Raw genomic sequence first — 14,060 nt, 5'->3', positions numbered from 1 at the left:
GCCTGGACTCTAGCTCGTCTTGTGGATTCTCCGTGTGCCTCGCCCTCAGGATTACGTTCGCCGGAGATCGACCACGCCCGTTTACTGGACTACTCTTGTGTCTTGCCCTCAATATACCTGTTTGCCATTGTTTGACCCATGCCTGTTATGACCACGTCTCTGTCTAATAAAAGCCTGCAGATGGATCCGCACGTCTCACGTCTCACTCACCCTGTAACAGATGCATTGTTAAAAAAAACACTTGTATAAGATTGGGTTTTGAGAGTAAAAAAAAAAACATAAGTCGCGACTCACGCCACATTTTATTAGCCCTATTAGCCTACATTCCGAAATAATGAAGGCTAAAATGCCTGTAGGCTAAAGCAAAATGTTTACAAACATTATAAACAAAGTTATTAGTTTCTCTCCAAAACAAATACTCTAAAGTTTAAGCTATAAAAACGTAAATCCAAAAACAAATTAATTTAAGGTGAAACTGATGCCTACCTCTCTCATTCGGCACGAATCCAAATGTTTCCATATTCGCAACGTATCTGGATGCTAAAATACTATTTATTATATAGGCTTTGTACTTTCATCGACGTAAAACATCATCCTTCACATCGGCTATATCAGCACAGTGAGGCGCGGTCACGCTGAATGCAACAAATTTTGTACAACGGAGCAGTGTAACTTTTTATTTGTTTCCACATGGACTCTCACACTACACAGACTGTTACACATCACCCTGTACTACATTTCCCATGCTCCATTGCACTAATCACAAGCTCACCTAAAACCGATCACACACAGCTGCTACCAATAACACACACTATATAAATCAGTCTCACACCACCAAGTGAGGCGCGGTCACGCTGAATGCAACAAATTTTGTACAACGGAGCAGTGTAACTTTTTATTTGTTTCTTTAACTGTATTTTATTTTGATATTGAACAGGCTGCAGTGTAGCAAAAATATGTTGTGTGTGCGCCTGAGGCACCGGCCCGAAGTCATACCAACGCTGGTTGGTTATACAGATAGAAGCAAGACATTATTCAAAGCTGTTAAGCTTATACAAAATAAATAAAACTAAAGCTTTTGCAAAATAAAGAAAACTACTTTCCGCTGTCTCATTTTCCTTTCCAAGAACTTTGGAATGCGTCACAATGAACCGTAACTCAGCACATTTTTTTCTTACGTTTCGTTAATCTTTCAATGATTTAAGTGAAATATATTTAGGTGATTGGTTGACAGCAAATTTCAAATATTAAATGGAACGATAAAATAACGTTATTAACATGTTAATGGCCATTGTAAGAGCCAATTTTATATGTCAATAATTTGTATATAACAACTGTTTGCTTAGAGTGTTGATTTGCAAGTAATGACCTAAAGTATAACTTCTGTAACTTTCTCTATCACGGCTGAGATCCTTTGATGGCGTTTGGATTACACACACTACGGATTATCTGTTCGGACTTTGGTGAACTTTCACCGTTTTTTTTTTGTACGTTTTGGGGATATTATTGGACTTTGGATATTATTGAACTTTGCAAAGAATTACTTGTCAGAAATGCTCACTAAAGCATCCAACCATCCTTCATCTCCCAGAAAGGAAGCCAGCACTTCCAAGATTTCAGGATGGAGAAAGCTCCACAACTATCACCGAGTCATGTACCGTAACCAGCGAAACTTGTGGCTGTACTGGGGCTGGTAATTTAGTGTGCTCGTTGGCCATTGTACCAGTCAGAGTTAAGTCCAAAAAGGGCAATCATGAGGTTATGACCTACGCCTTCTTAGACCCGGGAAGTTCTGCGACATTTTGCACAGAACAGCTAATGAAGGAACTAAGGCTAACTGGTAGGAAAACAAACATCCTGCTGTGTACTATGGGACAGGAAAGGTCTGTTAGTACACACGTTTTCACTGAGCTGGAAATAAGTGGACTGAATGAGAATAATTTTGTGGATCTCCCTCAAGTTTTCTCACAAAAGGAGATTCCAGTTAAAAGAGAAAACATTCCGCAACAGAAGGATATTAAGAAATGGAAGTACCTTGAAGAGGTGCGTCTTCCTCAGATTGATGCAGGTATTGGCTTACTAATAGGAACAAATGTACCCAAGATTCTTGAGCCTTGGAAAGTTATCAACAGTAGAGGAGATGGACCTTTTGCTGTCAAGACCATCCTGGGCTGGATTGTAAATGGACCTTTGGAGAGAGAGAACATCCAAACTAACAGAGACACAGGATGGCCACAGGTGATGGCAAACAGGATTTCAGTGGTAAGTCTGGAGAACCTAATTCAACAGCAAATGAGTTATGATTTTCCTGAGTGTAAGCAAGCTGAAAAATTGGAAATGTCCATAGAGGATAGGCAGTTTATGGAGTCAGTATCACAGTCCATAGAGCTTGTTGATGGACATTACTGCATTGACCTTCCATTGAAGAAAAGGGATGTAGTTTTTCCCAACAACTATGTTGTTGCTTCTCTGCGCGCTCAATTTCTGAAAAGGAAATTCAAAAAAAAATTGGATTTCCACAAGGACTACTGTAGTTCGAACCAACTGGATTTTGTAATTTTGTGTTTTGATTAAACTCGCATTTTGTTACGGACTTTTGACTGACTTCTGTGACGAGTAAGAAACTATTTTTTCCTGCCACTTTAAGTTAATCCAGTACTTTGCATCTACAGCCATTTCAAATGTTCGATTCTGTTCGGAACTATACAATTTGATTTTGTTTCTGTTTCTGGTTCTGTTCCTGTCAAAATTTCGTTCGTTTCCGGTTTTCGTTTTCGTTCCTTGAACCGGTTCAGAGCCCTGATCTTGAATTAAAAAATGATAGGGTTTGGTTACGTTCTCACTCCCTTTCTAAAGCAGAAAATAAGTTCTCAGCCAAACTTGCACCAAAGTCCTTATAGGATTATACATCGGATGGGTCGTAATTGAAAAGACAGGAGAGGGTTTGCGTACTATACATGGATCTCAACTAAAACCCTGTTATCCCACAGCAAAAGACCTGGAAGACATTCACCACCGTAAATTAATAGACCTTTTTAAAGAGGAATTCCTGGGATTTTCAGACCTCAACAATAAGCCTGTAACCTAATTGTTTTGCTTTTTGCAAGGAGAAGGGAGTGTGACACATGGTGGGCTGAGTAACATGATATCCTGAGTCACATGATGTTCTGGTGCACATGGCTTAAGATATTTTGAACGTTCAGTTCAGGGCAATGCCTTTTGCAGTGGAAAGAAGTGGGAAGTTAATCCCTGCATATTCCCAAAAATATGTGAGGTAGAATGATCAGTTCATTGATTACCTTGAGATTTTATGAACCTTTTTGGAAGTTTTCTGGATGTTCACAGAGAAAACTACTGATGGTTCAACTAACAATGGACAGCAGAGACGGCTGTCACGCTGTGGTGGCTGCAATGAAGCACACGATGAAGAATACAAATTCAACTATATTTAATTCAGGAATACTCAGTAACAATTCACATAAGAAAGAAGACCGAATACAGAGCAAAGAGAACTAGTTTAAATACACAGACTGAAACAGGTATGTGCTAATCAGAAACCATAGCAACTAATAACCAAAGGGAGCACAGGCAAATGGGCACAGGGAAAATGAAACACAATGACAATTACTTCATTTAAAAAAGCAGACACTTCAAGCTTTCTATAGATATGTTTTTCATGTCTGTGTGTTCAGTATTCGCTGAGTATTGGTTAATTTTTGTGACGCGTTTCAGGAAGAAGTTCACGGAGACCGCAACGGCAGAAAGCGCACCCTGTTTGTTTTCTTTATTTTACAAAAGCACAGCGTTCTGTTGTTGTTATGAGTGTACACAAATAGAAGTGGACCCTTTACAGATTCAAATGATGTATTGCTCTTATCTGCAAGATAAAAAATGACAGAGTAATTTAAGTTAATTTCAGCGTTATCAGGAAAAAATGCCACAAAACGCGCCGGCGCGTTCGTCGACTCCAGCGGGTTAAAGTGGTAAATATAGGAGGAATATATCGAAGCCATTTATATGTGCCAAACTTCCTGCTGCCAGCTGATGCCGCTATGACTATAATTTGATATTGGTGTGTAGATGTCTTCAGGCCAGGACGTTTATCAAACATGTGAACTTTAGTGCAGATTGGACATTGCGTATTTTAGTGAGAGTAAAACATGACATATCATGTTGCCGGCTGGTGGCACTATGATTATAACTAAATATTAGCCTTTAGATGTCATCAGCCCAGGACTCTTATCAAACAAGAAATTTGGGGCAGATTGGATATTGCATGTTTTCTGATTGCTAGTGTGATGGACCCACCTCTGATGTCGGTGCGAGCTGCAGGCATCCCGGTAACGTCAGCGCTCTCAAGCCCCGCCATCTTCGAGGTCATGCCACACTCTGCTGCCCTTCCTGTGATGGCGGTCGCCATTTTGAGCGTGTGGGCTGCACACTGCGCTCCAGAGTCCTCTTCTATCCATGAATCTGCCTCAGAGGCCTCTCCTGTCTATGAATCTGCCCCAGAGACCTCTCCTGCCTATGAGTCTGCTCCAAAGGCCTCTCCTTGTGGAAATTTTTATTTTAGTGTGTAAACAATCGTAAAAAACTGTAATACATTCGTGGATTCACTTAAACATTCATCATGACTGAACTGAGGGGATTCTGGCTGTAACTTAATTTGCGTGAGTGTAATGTGGTGTTTTGTTTCATGTTCATGTTTTCCATGTCTTTTATTTTGTAATTGTTTCATGCTGTCAGTGTCATGCTTCCCTTGCCCTCATGTATCTCTGCCTTGTGTATGTGTCATGTTCTGATTGGTAGTCCTAGTCATGTGTCTTGTTTCCCATTGGTTTGTTCTTGTCATGTGACCTGTATTGTTTGCTATAAGTAGCCATGTTCCCATAGTCTTCGTCGTGTATTTATGTTGTAACCTGCTGTCGGTGAGTCTAGTCTGTTCATGCCACATCAAGTCTGTTCATGTCAAGTCAAGTCAAGTCTGTTCATGCCTCGTCAAGTCTGTTCATGCCTCGTCAAGTCTGTGTATCTTGTTTGGATCACTGTAAATAAAACTGCACTTGGGTTCTCACTTCAACTCACCTTCAGTGGATGATTCGTTACACTGTTATAACATAGTTGAGAATAATCTTTATACAAAGTTTGGTAAAAAAAATCCTGAAAACTAAAAAAGTATTGGTGATTTTAAAAAAATCAGTTGTTTTTGCCTATGCATGTTCATTCATGTCTTATTTTTTTAAAGAAATTGAGTCCCGATGTCCTCTACCAAGGACGTAGCATAACTTATGAATGAAATATCATTTTTTAATTTGTTAAAAAAAATGTTTAATGCTCTAAACAATGTAAAGACATCAAAAAATACAATTTTTTTCCTAAAATGTTTTGCCGAGTCTTAAGAGGTTAATGGCATGCTTTAGCACACAATGGCATATTTTACTATGCTGCTAATAGTGCATCACAGTGTTAAACATGTCACTCCCTGTTGCCAGTAGGTGGCGCTATGATTATAACCTAATATGGGCATGTAGATGTCTTCAGGCCAGGACTCTTATCAAACATGTCAAGTTTGGGGCAGATTGGACATTGTATGCCTGAGTTACAGCAACTTGCTTTTTCATGGCATTAATAGCATGCTTTAGCACTTAGTAAGTGTTGCTAACATGTTTGAGCATGTTTCTAGTATTGTTAGTGTGTTGCCAATAGTGCCAGTGTTAAACATGTCACTTCTTGTTGACAGTAGGTGGCACTATGACTATAACTGAATATTGGCATGTTGGTGTGTTCAGGCCAGGACTCTTATCAAACATGTTAAGTTTGGGGCAGATTGGACATTGCATGCCTGAGTTACAGCAACTTCCTGTTTCATTGTATTAATAACATGCTTTATCAAATTATCTAAGTGTTGCTAGCATGTTTTACCATGTTTATAGCATGTTGCATGTTAAATTTGGGGCAGATTGGACATTGCATGCCTGAGTTACAACAACTTCCTCTTTCATTGCATTAATAGCATGCTTTAGCACTTAGCTAAGTGTTGCTAGCATGTTTTAACATGTTTCTAGCACATTTCTAGTCTATTTAACACTTGTTGACACTTAATATGTTGCGAGTGTTAAACAGTGTTAATCATGTCACTTCCTGTTGCCAACAGGTGGCGCTATAACTATAACTGAATATGGGCATGTACTAGAGTGACCATACGTGCCATTTTCCCAGGACGCGTCCTGGCCAGGATTTCTATATTGCCTAAAATATCTAGGTTTTGGCTTTGTTTGCATGTGCAGACCGATCGGTGTATGACATCAAAATACCATACAGACGGTTCCTTATGCTTTCAAAATGCTCTCGAGGTACTTTGATGTCAAACACTGATCGATCTGAGCCGCGCTGCTTTTAAGTCGAACACACATCCTATGCACGCGTAATTGCATCGCTTTGACTCTAGATCCCACCTTCTCACACACACCATGATTGGTCCATTATGTACAATGCCTGCATGTTATTGGTCAAACTACTTTTCGATCATTACCTTCAGCAAGCATGAAAACAGGAAAAAACAAAGCCAAAATAAATCCTGGCAAGGACGCGTCCTGGGAAAATGGCACGTATGGTCACCCTAGCCATGGACATGTGTTCAGGACTCCTATCAAACATGTGAAGTTTGGGGCAGACTAGACATTGTTTGCCTGACTTACAGCACCTTCCTGTTTCATGGCGCAACATCAAACTATGTAAGGCCATGGACACGCCCTTCAATGAAAACTCAAAAAACAAAAACTGCACAAAAATTGTAGAGGAAATTCAAAATGGCTCACTTCCTGTCTAGGACTTCGCTCCGACATACTTTTTTTGTAGGTATTGGGACATTACATGTACTGAATTTCGTACACGTACGTGAAACATAGCGGGAGGGGCGCTTCGTTGAAATTTTATAGGTGGCGCAATTGAGCCATTTTGCCACACCCAATTCTGAAACCCATATCAGATGTAAATTTTTGCCAATTCTTATGCGTGTGCAAAGTGAGTTGTGAGTTTTCGAGCATGTTTAGGCCCTCAAAAATGCGACTCACTTTGGAGAAGAAGAAGAAGAAGATGCAAAAGAAAGAGCAATTCCAAGAGGGTCCTCGCATCATTAGTGCTCAGACCCTAATGAAACAGAACTATTTAGAACATAAGTGTGAAAAGGACTAATATTTTAACCTCTTAATAGAAAGACAGGATTAATATTTGAATCTCTTAATAATAGAATATAACTAATATTTTAATCTGAATAGAAAAATAAAAATGAATGTAAAATGAATTTGACTGATAGCATATATACATAAATATTTATGCAATACAACTGCTGTCACAATATCAGAAAAAAATATATAATAAATTGGATAAAGGGACAGACTTAAGGAATTGTACATTGCTACGTATGTGTGTGTATTTTATGAAATAGAGCTTCATGTAAAAGTTAGATTTACACCTTTTGATACTTTATGTTGCATTTACAGTACATACTTTTTGAAGTTCTAATCCTCGTTAATTGTAATTGCATTGAAAAAAAGCGACCAGTGCATTATTATACAATTCTCATTTGATGTTCCACAGAATAAAGTCATACAATGACGTAATAATTAAATGAGTTTTTTGTTTTGTTTTTTTCCAATCAATCAAATTCATTGTTGGGAGAACTATTCTGAGTTTTTCTTGTTCACTAATTTATTTGTAATGAACTGTCGTTTTTATTTTTTATTTTTTTTCTGCCTTCATACATAGTTTATATGGTTTGTTTATATGATAACTCTGTGAGATGAAATTAATTTCTATAATAATACAGGCAGAAGAACACCCACTCTCTTCAGCAAGAGTGATATTTCACAGCAATTATAAAAAGCTGCCACAATGCCAATTTGAAGACACGGGACACCCACGGAGAGCTTTAATTATTTTACAAATGCATTTTATTTAAAACTCACTGCATCAGTAACAGGGAAAACATCAAAGCATGACAACAGTAGCAACATTTTTGAGTTAATTCTTCATTTTGATCCAGCCTCAGTACAATCGCAATATTCTAACACCATTTTGAAATTGAATTTGATTTCAAATGAGGTGAATATAAGTTGTGAAAGAGACAGCTGAGTAGGATATCTTACCTTGACACTCTTTCTGATTAAAATTCTGCATGGCAAAAAAAAAAAAAGTAGCAAAAAGCCCACTGGGGTTAATTTCAAAAACCCACTGAATAATTTTTCGTTCGATCAAAAAATTATGTCTGAGAGCCACATTAACCTCAGTTCAAGCATGAAGTCATATCCTGGTGTCACAGCTCCAAACCTCTGACTCCTTACATTACAGGCAAACCTGTAGGTGAATTCCTTACAATGCTATGAGAACACAAATCCAGAACATATAGGTAAAGAGCTTCGTTAGTTTATGTGTATGAGCCTTGGTGATGCAACTGTGAGAAATCTGTATTTTCTATAGATTTGTTGGCTTGACAGGGAACATACTGTTTAACATACAAGTCAGTCTGTTTTTAAAGCACTATGAGGGACACTGCTAAATAAAAATAAAAATATGTCTGTGCTGTATTTTAAGGAAGCATTTTTAACCACATTAACCATGAAATTGTAATAATATCATAGCGATTTATGGAATATTATCAAAAAGGATGGAATGTTTTAAAGGGGTCATAGGATAGTTTGGTTAAAATTTCTCAATGGTAGTGTATAAAAACGTCTCAGGTTACATATGTAACCCTGGTTCCTCGAAGGAACGAGACGCTGCATCGGAAAATGCTAGGTGTCTGGCGCCTTCTGTGACCACGCTCTGAATCACATGTGAAATCAGTCCAATAGCTGAGCGGGACGTCACGGGCGGGTGACGTCATGACCAGGAAGCTATAGGAGTGGCTAAAGTAGGCGGGGCCCGCCGTCCCGAAGGCCAACTTCTGGAGGAGTGAGTCTTGACCCCAAAAGGAGAGGGGAGATCAGAGGACTCGAGGCTATGGAATAGCATCCTGATCCACCCCTTAGCATAAGCTTCTCTGGCCGGAGGCCTCTGAAGTGGCACACCGGCAGGGGACGGCCACCCAAGAGCCCCTGTATATCTAACTTCTCATAGTCAGACAAATACTTATTTTTTTTTCCTCAGAATTAAATGCAATTTAATTAAATGCAATCAAACAACCAGACGAGTAAATACGGTCTGGTGTTGTAAGATTCACATCAAAAACCGAAATGATGTAATATATGCGTTGCCGAACTGATGCTTGTGCAACTGGCAAGCTCTTTGATGCCCTCCGTATCAATCTTCTCGGAGAAAGAGTCTCCCCGGTGGGAAGGACCGCAGCGCGGGCTTCCGAAACCCCGAGAGCGGACGCGTGATTAGGAAGCAGATCCATACGCGAAACCCACGGGCACAGCCTCCGCTCCGCCTCGGCGAAAGCGGGGCCGGCACCGCGAGGAACGCTAGTGAAGGCTCCCTCCTCAAAGAGAGCCCTCTGAGAGCGAAGGAAGGCAGTAACAACTGTGCTTCGCTCCCAAGCAAACCACGCACAGGCTGTGTGTATCCCCACTCGTGATATAACGTGGGCAGGGAGGAACACACAACCTATAACGTGGCTTGCTCTCGCCCTTGAAATGCTTTGTCTTTGCATGAGCTTAGACATAGCTGGAGCTTATAGACTTTTCACAACTGACAGACAACAATAAACATGACCGACACACACAGAGCGCTTCGCTGAATGACAGAAAGCTGACGCTGGCTCCGCCGTATGTGCTTTTATAGCTTCCTGATCATGACGTCACCCGCCCGTGACGTCCCGCTCAGCTTCACATGTGATTCAGAGCGTGGTCACAGAAGGCGTTCCCCTAGCGTTTTCCGACGCAGCTCGAGTTCCTGAAGAGGAACACCTTTTTTACCCTGTCAAAAACAGCTCTTTTCAGAGCATGCAGTTTTGTAGCATTTTCCTTTAAATGTTAATGAGCTCTGCTGACCCGGCCCCTCTCTTCTGAGCCGCTCTCTGAGGGACTATTTACTTTAGCCGCATTCATCGTGAAACTTGCTAATTAGCACATTATTAGGAAAGGCGATTTGCAAAGATTCGTTAAAAAAACCTTACACTTATGGCTCAGATGTCGGGAGTAAATGACGACTGGTATGTTCATTATTACATCCAACAACAGAACACCTCAATCGCTTAGGAGTCATTCTTGTCTACATCTGCTCCGGCGGACTGATGACAGCTCAGCTCACTCAGGGAGGGTCTAAGGTAAGACGCCAGTCCAGTCTGTGCTGAAACGCTACTGTCAATCAAACTATCGTGGGAGGGGCCTGTTTTTGTTACATCACACAGGCAGGCATCTGAGATCGGCTCGATTTGAAAAAGGGGTAAAGATTTGAGCAGATTAAAAAAAAAAACCACTTGGTGGATTTTTATCATTTTAGGGTGGTTGTGTACACACACTGCCAACACACATTTCAGTTCAAACAACTTGTAAAAGTGCATGTAGCATCATATGACCCCTTTAATAAACATAAAAGGATTTAATAAATTTAACCTACTGCAAACACTGCTTTGTGCTATTGCTTGTGTTTTGCTTTTGTCACCTCCAGGAAGATGAGGTTTCGTTAGTTAAAAGGATATTACAAAACACTAATTGGAAATTAAAAAAAATAAAACAATATACTTGTTTTATGCTTATGCTTATATGCATCTTATTTTTTTTGAATGTGTCAAAAATAATGATTATCATATATTTTCACATAGACTTACAGAAAAATAAATAAATGAATACAAATAGTCTATACAATAGACTAAAAATACAATAGTCTATATTTAAGGATCACAGTTCAGCCCTAAAATACTAATTAATTATAATTTCCACTATCCTTCAAACCATTAGGTTTTTCCTATTTGTCAGCAAGAAGTCATTTAAAATATAATAAAATTAAGTTTGATCACTTTTCCTTTTACACATGTTTACAGGTCAGAATAAGGTTATATTTTCACATGTAACTGAATGGCTTTACCTATAGTTTATCAGGAGCAGTGATCATTATTGTGTCCACTAAAGCACCAGCTGAAGCTCCAGCACAGGCTTTTAAAGAGGACAGCAGCTTATCTCCATGTCTCAGTAACGCCTCTGTTACCCCCAGACGATATGCTCCTAAAAATCCCGCCGCAGCAAACGATAAATTCACCACCATCATCATACCTGTAATCTGATGAGAGATATTTTAACTTTGGAGAAGTTAAAAGATTAAAAGTTATATCTGTGTGTTGTTTGGCTTGGAGAGTTCTGAATGAGAGGCACACAGTTCAGTCCATCATTACTTGTATACCCTTGATATATATAAAAAAGTATAAGACTACACTTTAAATATCTTCATGACGCGTCATATTTGATAAACTAAAGAGTAAGGTGTCAAAATACGCACATAATTAATTATCTGCCTAATTAAATCGTTTAATGTTACTTACTTCACATATAGTTCGTGATTTCAGGGCACGAGTTTTGTTTGATAACACAGCAAAGCACATGTTTCCGATTTGAGACGTTTCAAAATAAAAGTAATTTGTTAAGTATGTTACCATATATTGTAGTAGTCAGCTGGTCATTTTGTGCTGATTATGTGCACCGCCCGTTTGAAAGGTGTTACTTACATTAGGAAGTTTGACCTTTAGTTAGCTTGTAATATTTGACCTGGTATCATTTAAATGTCCATTGAAATATTATAAATAATAATGGAATCTATTAATAAAGTATATATTTCAATATGAAAATATTTTAATATTCAGGAACTGTATCTAAAATTACTCAGGGGTATACACACACACACACACACAGGTTTGTTTTTGTGAAAAGTGGGGACATCCCATAGGCGTAATGGTTTTTATACTGTACAAACTGTATGTGCTATTGCCCTACACCAACCCTACCCCTAAATCTACCCCTCACAGGAAACTTTGTGCTATTTCAGATTTTCAATACACTCCATTCTGTGTGATTTATAAGCGTTTTGAAAAGTGGGGACATGGGGTAATGTCCTGAAAAGTCACCTTCTCCTTGTAATACCTATGTCATACCCTTGTCATTATACAAATGTATGTCCTCATTTGTCACAAAAACGCTCACACACATGCACACACACACACACACACACACACACACATTATATATTAGTTTATATTAGGATTAGTTCACTTCCAGAATAAACAATTTCATGATAATTTACTCACGCCCATGTCATCCAGATCCTGGAATGTTTTTTCTATTAAATTACGTGTCAGTTAACGACTATTTAAAAATATATTGAATATTTACTCATGTACGATCATGTAGACTACAGTACCTGCTGACATACAGTAACATGCAGTGGTGTAATGTAACCAAGTAATAATACTTCGTTACAGTTCTTAAGTATTTTTGGGGAGTATCCCCAAGAGTTTTTTAATTGCAGGCAACTTTTACTTTTACTCCACTACATTTCCTAATTAAAATGTATACTTTTACTCCGATACATTTCCTCGAAGCATATTCGTTACTTACTACAAAACAGTCAGAAGTCAGAAGAACACGGACTGCAGGAAAGCAGGTTTGACGAATCAGTGGTCTGGCGTCTGCAAGTTAGAGTCATGCTCATGTGCAAATAAATGCGCGCACCACCGCAGATAATTCATTTTCCACTCAAGTCGAGTCTGGGGTGTGCGATATACAGTATATCTGCGATAATATGGTAAGTGTTGTTGTAATGATGTGCGGATCTGACATTATCAAGTACAGTATATCACCAAATCACACACAAAGTGCACACACGTGATTTATTAGTCTATTAAAACTCAAAATTCAAGGCATTCTAAATTGTAGATGGCAAAATGCTTCTGTATGCTTTTTATAATTATATAATTTAATATAGTAAACTTAATCTATATCAATACAAGTTCAGTAAAGTTAGCAAGTGACTTACATTTTAGACAAAATATTGCTTGTTTTTGCTCAATTTTGCCAACGAAAATAGTTCCAAACAAAGATCTCAGCACTGTTTTGCGTCTCTGGGCAATGGCGTTTACTTATTGAATGAATCAGCTTTTTGAACGAATTGGTTGAATAAATGATTCAGTGATTCACTCATTAACACAGTTAAATGCTTTGTTCCTGAATGAATCAGCTGTTTGAATGAATCGGTTGAATTTCAATGACTTACTCATTAACAGTCACTTGCTGTCACTTACTGGCGGTTTTAATTTCACATTTCGACAATTTTTTTCATGTTTTTAAATCATTTCAAATATCAGTATTCAACATTTTTATGTTAAAAACAAAACATTATTTATCCATCTATAACTGCAGGTTAAATGCATCCATGCCCCCTCTGAGATACATAAACTGTAAATACATCTAAATGCTATTTCAGATGCAGATTCCAGAAATGTTTTCTTATGTTGGAATGAAAAACACTATAAGTACCGGATGAAGTGCTTCTTATTCTTACCCAAAAATACAAAATGGAAGAAAGAGTTAAAACTGATCACAATCTTGCTACTCAAGCTGTGTATGAAATTGTATATATATATATTTGCTTCTTTTCCATTTTGCATTTACTTGTACTTTTACTTTCAAAACTTAAGTACATTTAATATTAAAAAAATACTTTTTGTACTTAAGTACAATAAATATCACATACTTTAAGACATTTACTCAAGTAATATTCTAAACGGTGACTTCAACTTCTACCAAAGTCATTTTCTGGTGAGATATCTGTACTTTTACTTGAGTATGGCTTTCAAGTACTTTATACACCACTGGTAACATGTCAACCTAATTGGTGACACATAATGGATAAAATGTCAGGTAGACAAGAGTGAGATCTAAACAGCCTTCCCCAACATTAGAGCACAGTACATTTACTATAGACTGAGTGACTAGCTCTAATTCATGATTTCAATTTAATTCAATGTCTCTCCCAGCCTTGCAATACACCAATGTACTAGTGTATTATGTAGTGAAGCCCCTGAGATAAAGACATTATCATTAGTTATTAAGAAGCATAACCTTGGCTAA

General features: G+C 38.3%; 1 pseudogene; it reads right to left on the bottom strand.

Moving 5' to 3' along the window:
* LOC107738459 (patatin-like phospholipase domain-containing protein 4) overlaps nucleotides 1–11,205 on the bottom strand; it is a 44,647-nt pseudogene extending 33,442 nt beyond the window's left edge.
* Nucleotides 11,206–14,060: the final 2,855 nt, after the last annotated feature.

The sequence above is a fragment of the Sinocyclocheilus rhinocerous genome, unplaced genomic scaffold (assembly GCF_001515625.1).
Source record: "Sinocyclocheilus rhinocerous isolate Xijiao unplaced genomic scaffold, SAMN03320098_v1.1 scaffold1907, whole genome shotgun sequence".
Taxonomy (NCBI): Eukaryota; Metazoa; Chordata; class Actinopteri; order Cypriniformes; family Cyprinidae; genus Sinocyclocheilus; species Sinocyclocheilus rhinocerous.
Note: the sequence above shows the minus strand (reverse complement) of the source record. Positions and strands in the feature narration are given on the sequence as shown.